An 8,713-nucleotide genomic window follows, 5' to 3' on the forward strand; every position below is an offset into this window, starting at 1 on the left:
CCCGATAAAGTTAAGGCTATTTTGGAAATGCCATCCCCCCGGACAATGAAGCAACTGCAACAATTGATGGGAAGGTTAGCCGCTTTGAATCGCTTTGTTTCCCGGTCATCGGACAAATGCTTGCCCTTCTTTAGGGTGTTGAAGAAGGCTTTCAGTTGGACGGAAGAATGTGAGAGGGCCTTTGCGGAGTTGAAGACCTATTTAGCCAACCCCCCACTCTTAAGTCGCCCAGTCGAGGGGGAGATCCTCTATTTGTATCTTGCGGTGTCCCGAACCGGAGTCAGCTCAGTATTAGTAAGGGAGGAATCACGCAAGCAGAGGCCAGTGTACTTTACTAGTAAGGTATTGCACGGAGCGGAAGAGCGATATCCTCGTATTGAGAAATTGGCGTATGCTCTGGTGATCTCAGCGCGAAGGTTAAGGCCCTAATTTCAGGCCCACGCGGTACGGGTCCTCACCGAATACCCCCTTCGGAAGGTGCTGCAGAAACCAGATTTATCGGGAAGGCTAGTCAATTGGGCAATCGAGTTAGGAGAGTTTGATATCGAGTACCATCCCCGGACAGCAACAAAGGCACAAGCCTTGGCTGATTTTGTAGTGGAGATGGGTGAAAGTCCGGATGAGGAAGGGTCGTCAAAAGGACCGACTTGGGTTGCCTATGTTGATGGTTCCTCAGCGGGGGGAGGAAGCGGAGCTGGGGTGGTGTTTCGAGGGCCTGACCGAGAGGAGCTCAGGTATGCCCTTAAATTTGATTTTCCTGCCACTAATAACAAAGTTGAGTATGCAGCTGTGCTTTCGGCAATGGAAATCGCGCGGCAAATGGGAATAACGAATATAGAGATTCGGAGCGATTCCCGGGTAATTGTCGAACAGATAAATGGAAGTTACGCCACGCAGGAAACGAGGATGTCCGAATGCCTCGAAAAAGTACGCCAGTTCTACTCGTACTTCGACAGGATCGTCGTAGTTAAAATCCCCCGGGAGAAGAATGGGTTGGCAGACGCTCTCTCGCGAATTGGATCAGGATTGGACCCGGCGGCGTCAGTAAGCGGCTGCAGAGTCCTGATCAAAGCTCACCCCACGGTATTGGCGATAGGAGAGCTGATGCAAGTAGACGAGGCGGACCCCGAGTGGGCTACTGAAATTGTACAGTATCTGAGAACAGGTGAGCTCCCGCCGGCCAAGGAGGATGCTCAGAGAATCGTCCGCCACTCGGGGCGTTATGTTCTAGTTGGAGGAACTTTGTACCGACGAGGGTATTCTTTGCCCTTACTAAAATGCTTGCCGAGTGAAGATGCGGATTACGTGTTGAGGGAAGTGCACCACGGAGTATGCGGAAACCATTCTGGAGCTAAGGCTCTTGTGAACAAGGTTATCAGGGCAGGATATTACTGGCCGACGATGAGTAAGGACGCAGCGGAGTTAGTAAGAGTTTGTGATGCGTGCCAGAGATTTTGTCGTATCCCCAGAAGCTCCCCGGAATACCTTCATTCAATTACCTCTCCCTGGCCATTCGCCAAATGGGGGGTCAACATCGTCGGTCCCCTGCCGACGGGAAAAGGTAACAAGAAGTTTGTACTGGTTGCAGTTGACTATTTCACTAAGTGGGCGGAGGCCGAGGCGCTGGCGATGATCACAACCGAGAATGTCATTAAGTTCCTATGGAAGTCGATAGTGTGCAAGTTTGGGATACCCTATGCCATGGTGACCGATAATGGCAAACAGTTCGATTGTGGCCGTTTCCGTGAATGGTGTTTCGAGCTGGGCATACGGAAGAGTTTCTCCACTCCTGTCTTCCCTAAATCGAACGGCCAGGTAGAGGCCACTAACAAAACGTTGATTCAAATGTTGAATAAAAAACTCGGCCAGAGGAAGGGAGCGTGGGTCGAGTACCTCCCGGAAATGCTCTGGTCCTATCGAACTACGGTCAGAACTGCAACGGGAGAGACCCCGTTCGCCCTCACCTATGGGATGGAAGCAGTAGTACCGGTTGAGGTAGGGTCACCAAGTTTCAGAGTGGCCCACTACAATCCGGGGTTGAATGAAGAGGGCGTGAATCTGCACTTGGATTTGTTGCAGGAACGACGGGAGGACGCCCGGGCAGCATGTGCGGCCTATCAACGCTGTGTGGCCAAGTATGATAAGAAGGTTAGACCCAGGGAACTTCAAGTTGGCGATTGGGTCCTGTGGAAGGTCAATCTGATGACTCGAGAGCCTACTGATGGTAAGCTGGGACCGAACTGGGAAGGGCCGTACAGAGTAGTTAGCTCCTGTGAGAACGGGGCCTATCGCCTAGCTACGGAGCGAGGGAAAGCACTCCCAAGAGCCTGGAATGTAGAACACCTCAAAAAATATTACTTTTGAAACTCTTGTCTTGTAAAGTGAAGCTTTTGTTGTATCAGTTTCAAAAACTCTGGACCCCCTGTCTCCGGACAAGGGGGTAAAAGGAGCTCACCCCCACGAGGGGAAGAACAGGTGGACCCCCTGTCTCCGGACAGGGGGGTAAAGGGAGCCCGCCCCCACGAGGGGAAGAACGGGTGGACCCCCTGTCTCCGGACAGGGGGGTAAAGGGAGCCCGCCCCCACGAGGGGAAAAAAGGGTGGACCACCTGTCTCCGGACAGGAGGATTAAAGGGAGCCCGCCCCCACGAGGGGAAGAACGGGTGGACCCCCTGTCTCCAGACAGGGGGATAAAGGGAGCCCGCCCCCACGAGGGGAAGAATGGGTGGACCCCCTGTCTCCGGACAGGGGGCTAAAGGGAGCCCGCCCCTACGAGGGGAAGAACGGGTGGACCCCTTATCTCCGGACAGGGGGCTAAAGGGAAAATACCCTAACGACGAGAATAGCGGGTTAATGTCCGACCTCGGACTTTGTCTACGCCCTACCTACGGACAGGGTTAAAGAACGTCCGACCATATGCTTATCACCCATCCTATCATCGGACGCGTTGGAAAAATTGACCCCGTTCTTAACAATGAATTAATGATTGGGATCACTAAGGTTTACCTCTTTCAAATAGCGAATCCCTCCGTTCCTATTCAGTAGCAACGCACGGATTTGAGGGGGGGGGAAGAAGTGAGGTAAGTGATCCCGCTCCCTCTGACGTTTGTACATTTTTATTTGGTTGTTTCAGATAAAAGTGGGAATAACATCTAAAGGAGATATTTTAGAGCAAAAAAGAGCATGTTTATTGATAAGATACACAATTACATGTAAAATATTTGGGCTGGCGTACATGAAGGCAAGTCGTGCGCCAACAGGTCACCGGCCTTTTCCAGCTCCACTACGTGCCCTGCATCCCACTCTCCCTTCGCCGCTTCCTCCCCATGGAGACGCCGTTAGGAGGCGACACACCTAGCAGACGGGAACCCAGCTGTTCAAAGGCACAGGTGGCCAATGCAAAGTTGGAGAGTGGCGAGGAGTCGGACGATGGGGTCCACTGGACGCCAAGGCCGGCGACTCCCGACTGGGCGTGATAAGCAATGGAATATCTCCGGCGTAAAGCCGGAGATTGCGCCTCCCTTGCTAGATAAAGCCGAAGATCGCGCATCCAAGTGGGTCAAGATGCCGGAATTGGGACACTCCTAACTTCATGCCTAAGTGCTGGAACCGCAAACGCATCGCGACTCCAAATGAGAAAAGGGCAAGTGCGAAAACTTGAAATGAAGATGTGATGGACGGGGGAGGTCTAGAGGTACATATATATATAGGTGCGAAATTGTTTAATGCATTCGCTATTCCCATAATGGCAGGTATACCTAACCCTGAAAAGTTAGATTGAAAATCAATTCGGGCCGGTAGCCATTAACGGAGTAAGATCAGACAAGATGTTCATTAATGGCGGCAATAAATGAAATATACGGATCCCCTTTTCATTGAAATAATAAAGTAAAGCAATACATTGATATTTTTAAAAAGAAAGAAAGGAGTTATCAGGGGTTGCCGGGGGCGCGGATGGAGGAAGGAGCCCCTTCTCCGGACGGAGAGGAAGTGGACCCTGACTCTGAGTTTCCTGCCGGAGCGGGTTCAGAGGTTTTCGGACTCCAGTCGGCTACATGAGGGAATTGGTCGACTCCTAGCTTGGCCATGGTCTCCAAGGCCTCGTCCGGGATCTGGATGGTACTGATGTCGAGATCCTTGAAGGACTCGTCACCGGGAGGGGCACTTCTGGCAACACCTCTGTAGTGTTCAAAGCCCCAATTGAAGCCCACGGCCCATGATGTATCTCGGAGCTCTGGAACCCGAGAGAGCTCCCTTGTGAGCTCAACCACTTGGAGATGGAGCTCTTCAATTCTCTCCACCGCTTCTCTCATTTCCTCGAACGCACTGATCTGAAGGTCGAGAGCTTGCTTTTTATCAGCAATGGCTTGTTCGAGCTCTGACATAACCCGGTCCCTAGCGGTGAGTGTTATGCCCTTCTCGGACAATGCTTGATCCCTTTCCCCAGCAAGCTTCTCCTTGTCAAGCAGGGCTCGGTCTTTGGCAGCCTTGGTTGATTGCAGTTCGGATTTCAACGCCGAATTTTCGGCTTGCAAGGACTGGATGGCCGCTCGCAAAGAGCCGGAAGATTGAAGCTCGACCTCCAGTGTAGCCTCAAGTTTGGTCTTCTCGGAAAGTGCGTCCTTTAGGCGAGCTTGGGCTGCAGATAGGTTGTTCTCTAGGGCCTCCATGTCATTGACCATTCTCTCGCAGCTGCTCAAGGTGCTCTGTAGCGTGCTTTCTCGGAGCTCGGACAGTTTTTGAAGTCTTAGCTGATGCTTCTCCGACTCGGCCAGAGCCCTCCTTTGCCCCTTGGACTCCTCTTCCAACTCCTTTACGCGAGCTTCTAACGACCGAATGGATTCGCTCTGGTCTTGATCGGGGTCGCGAAGGCTCCTCCAGGATGTGGCAACGTCCACGGCGAACTAAACAAGAATAAGGCATCGGCACGTGAATGGAAGTGGGAGATAAAGTATAGCCCAAGTAAAGATTGTCAGAATCACGTACCTGAAGGATCTTTTCGGTAAGCTGTTCGGCGTAACCTTCCACTGGGAGTTGCCCGAACTGGGGACTGTCCGGAGTGACCAAGGAGCTTAGAGCTTCCAGGGACATCCCGCCAGCCCGTCGGTTTGGAAGTCCTGCCGTCGCTTGGCAGCCGCGGGGGCGGCTGGAAGAACGGAGGTTGAAGCTTTGGGAACTGCGTGAACCGGAACTGGGGCCGGAGACTCGGGCCTGATGGGCGAAGTAGGTGTCGGCGAGACCTGTTCGAGTGCCTCCCTTTCAGAGGCCACTTCCTCTTGTAATTTAATTAAACTCCTGAGAGAAGGTGTCCGGCTCTTCCCTCAGTAGTGAGTGAGCTGGTGATCCACTAGGAGGAACTTCGCCCCCCACAACGACATCAACTCCGGAGGTCGGTCCGGCCTCCGGACAAGCAACGGGGTCGACGGAGGCGGACATCGGAGTGGTAGGCACAGGAAGGGACGTAGTGGGCGGAGGGTTCTGGCTGCTCGGGGGAGCGTACACCTTGGCCAGGGCTAAAATCCGGCCGACCATGAACCCGCTGTCCCGTTGGGCTCGAAGTTTTTTGGACTCAGGACCCTCATCGGCCCCCGGAGCGATCCTCTTTCCTTTCTGCTGGAGCAGGGGCACCTCATGTCGCCTAACCGAGCCCTCTGCAGGTCGTGAAGGAAGGTTGGAATCAGTTGGAGAAACGGTAGAGCGCCCGGCCACTTCGATGGGAGCAGCAGCAGTGGCCACGTCTTCGACGACCTCCTCGAAAGAAATAGGGGGGGAGCGAGCGCTTAAGTCAAGGGAGGAGGGACCCGCCTGAGGGTCTTGGGGAAGGATTACTACGGCTGGGGAGGAATCCCCATCCTCTTCCTCGGACGAGGCCTCGGCTACTTCGTCGATCTCCCTCATAATAGAGTCGTCGGAACCAATTGATGAATCAGAAGACGGCCTATCTGAAAGGGCCTTAGGATCTCGGGAAGCCGGGGCCTGCGGTTGTTGAACCTTTGAGGTGCGTGTTCTCCGGGGAGACTGATCGGCCTGCCTCCCTGACGTACTCCCTTTTTGGGCGGCCTTCTTCGGAACCTTGCTCGGAATGGGCCTACTGCTCGTTACGGACCACCCAGCTATCGGGGCCCCCCGCTTGTCCAAAATCACTTTTTGCTCTGGAATTTGGTACCCAAAGCACTCGTTTAGGCTCTGAACTGAAACGAGATTTTCGTAGTCGATCGACAACTGGACTGCCCTGGCCGAAAAGGAAAGCATGACGTTGACCTCTTTGACTTTAGCAACGCTCAGTGTGGGTAGGACCCGTAAGTCGTCGACCAACGGCCTCCATTCTCTGGGCACCCGTTGAGAGTACGGAATAACTGACTGGGAAGGGCATTCCCATTCCCCGGAGACCCGAAAAAACTGCTCTCTCCAACCTTTGTTGTTCCCGTACTTGCGCTGATCGAGGTAGATGAATATCGGATCTTGGCGCACCGGCAATTCGACGGCCCCGTCCTTGGTTGATGGACGATATATGCTGAAGAATTGAACGGCATCCATCTCAGTTCCGAGGACCTGCCGCCTTAGAATAGACGCCGCCACTACGTACCTCCAGCCATTCGGTGCTATCTGGCTAGGGGCTACCCCGAGGAATGCACACACCTCGCGAACAATCTTCGGAAATGGGAGTCGTACACCTGCCATAAGCATCCGCTCTGTCAGGGTAATTTCGCCGCCGGCTATTCCCAGTGATCCGGGCTCTTGGAAGAAGATGTTGACGGACGGGCTGATGTCGTAGGCCCTCCGGAGGGTCGACTCATGACTCGCCAACCAGGTCGATTCTAACCGGTCTTCCGGCGATACCAAACGAACGGCCCCAGGTCTGACAGTACGAGGGGGGATGACGGCCAAAGGGATAGGCTCTTCGGGGGTGTCCGCGTGACCCCTGGGCGCTGGGGCTCTGTGAGTGATGGCCATGCGAAGGTCGGAGGAAGCAATGAAAGGAAGGAGCCGAGAAAACAAGAAGACGAAAACAGAATGAGCTATGGAAGAAATGACCAGAGATGAGGCCGAAGGGAGATATTTATAACAAGGCCGACAGCCTCTGGAAAACGAAGGGGTGTGTAACTGTTTGATTGATGGGGGCGAATTAATTCTGCCATCGGCACGAAAGTCGAAAGGCCTTCTTGTCGTCATTATTGCGCCACACGCAGAGGCCCTCGATCCCCGACAAAACGCGCCCGTTCAGTATCGGAACGTTTCTAGTTCTCTCCACTCCAAACTAGCCATGCTGGGGAAAGGTGAAGTTGAATGTCCTTTCCCTGGGGCCCACCGGGGAGGCTTGGACGCCCCCGAATTAAATGGCGGAAAAGGGACAATCCCGGGAAAAGTGCCAGAATTCTCTTCCCCTTCGTAAGGAATGGAGAAAGAATTCGGGGGGTAAGTGTTAAGGAATTTCCCGCCATATTTCAAAATAGTAAGGAGGTGAGCTAGAGTCTACGGCTACGAGCAGAGTGAGTTGAATGAAGGGGGAGACTTCTCTCTAATTAATGTTTTTGTCTTATTAATCGATTATCATTCGCCGCCGTTCAGAGAAAGTGGAGACGAGTCGACCATGAACACTTGGGTTCGTGGGCTCAAATTAATTAAGGAAAAGAAAGGCATCTTCAGGTAATAAATGTTGACGTGAAGGATGTTTAAGAGGAGTAGACATATAAAAGGGTTCTCATATATACAAAAAAGGTATCTTCTAAAAAAAAAGGTTGTCTTCTTTCTCATTGCCCTACTTCACCAATTCTAACTTGATCGTCGGAGGAGGCGTTGCCGGGACACCCCGACAACCCCTTTTATTTTGCAGGAATCTTCAAGAGCCCTTACTTAATTCTTGCCGACCTTGGGAGCTTTGGTACACCGTGTCAGTCCGGAATTCCAAGTCATCTGCTCCAAAATATTCATCAACAAACCTGATTAAAAAGCAGTGCCCTTTTGCCTTTTTGTGAAGAGGGCTCTCATAAATTTCAGGAAAATTATAGCTTGCATTATTTTTGGGTGAACCTCTGTACTTGTTTGTGACTTGAAGCTTCAGTAAATGTTGCCACATCACATTACTCATGTTAATACATAGATTTGGTTGAAGGGCCTCAAAGAAAAATGTGTTTTTATAAATAAAATTTTCAAAATTTCTTACGTATTTCTTGCATTTTCTGTAACATATTTTAGTCTCTGTATTATAGCTAAAAGCCAAATCTCTTAATCTCCAACTAATTGTGCATTTATTTACTTGACATATAATATTACTGAAAGATTGAAAGAGAAAACAAGATAAATTAAAAGACTAAATTATCTAATAAGATTATGTAAATTTATTTTCACGTTAGACTTATAACCAGTACAAACAAAGAAGACTCCTACCAAATAACTAATTAAAATGCTTCCATACACGTTGTTGAATCATTGCTTAGCATGTCTGGCCTCTTGGTCTTATCTCATCCCTGATTGTAGGACTCTTTGTACGAGTTGGTCTCATTATAGGACAAACTTCACTTAACCTTCTTGAATTTTTATTATTTGTAGTATTTTTCAAAAGTTTTTAATTTAATATATTTAACTTTCAATTTTTTACAATTTTGCATATGGGTTAGGGTTTGGGGTTAAATGGTCAAAATGTAAAATAATCTTTATACCTATTTAAACTTTATAAAATTATGAAATTATCATTAAATTACAATTATTATTAT

At 50.7% G+C, this 8,713-nt stretch overlaps 1 non-coding gene across 1 annotated transcript; it reads left to right on the forward strand.

Annotated features, from left to right (window-relative positions):
* The first annotated feature begins 7,944 nt into the window (after window positions 1-7,944).
* On the forward strand, window positions 7,945-8,078 carry LOC133859032 (small nucleolar RNA snoR74). The gene has a single exon (XR_009898698.1). It is a non-coding gene; the product is annotated as a small nucleolar RNA snoR74 (small nucleolar RNA).
* The last annotated feature ends 635 nt before the right edge of the window (window positions 8,079-8,713 follow it).

This window comes from Alnus glutinosa, chromosome 1, assembly GCF_958979055.1.
Source record: "Alnus glutinosa chromosome 1, dhAlnGlut1.1, whole genome shotgun sequence".
Taxonomy (NCBI): Eukaryota; Viridiplantae; Streptophyta; class Magnoliopsida; order Fagales; family Betulaceae; genus Alnus; species Alnus glutinosa.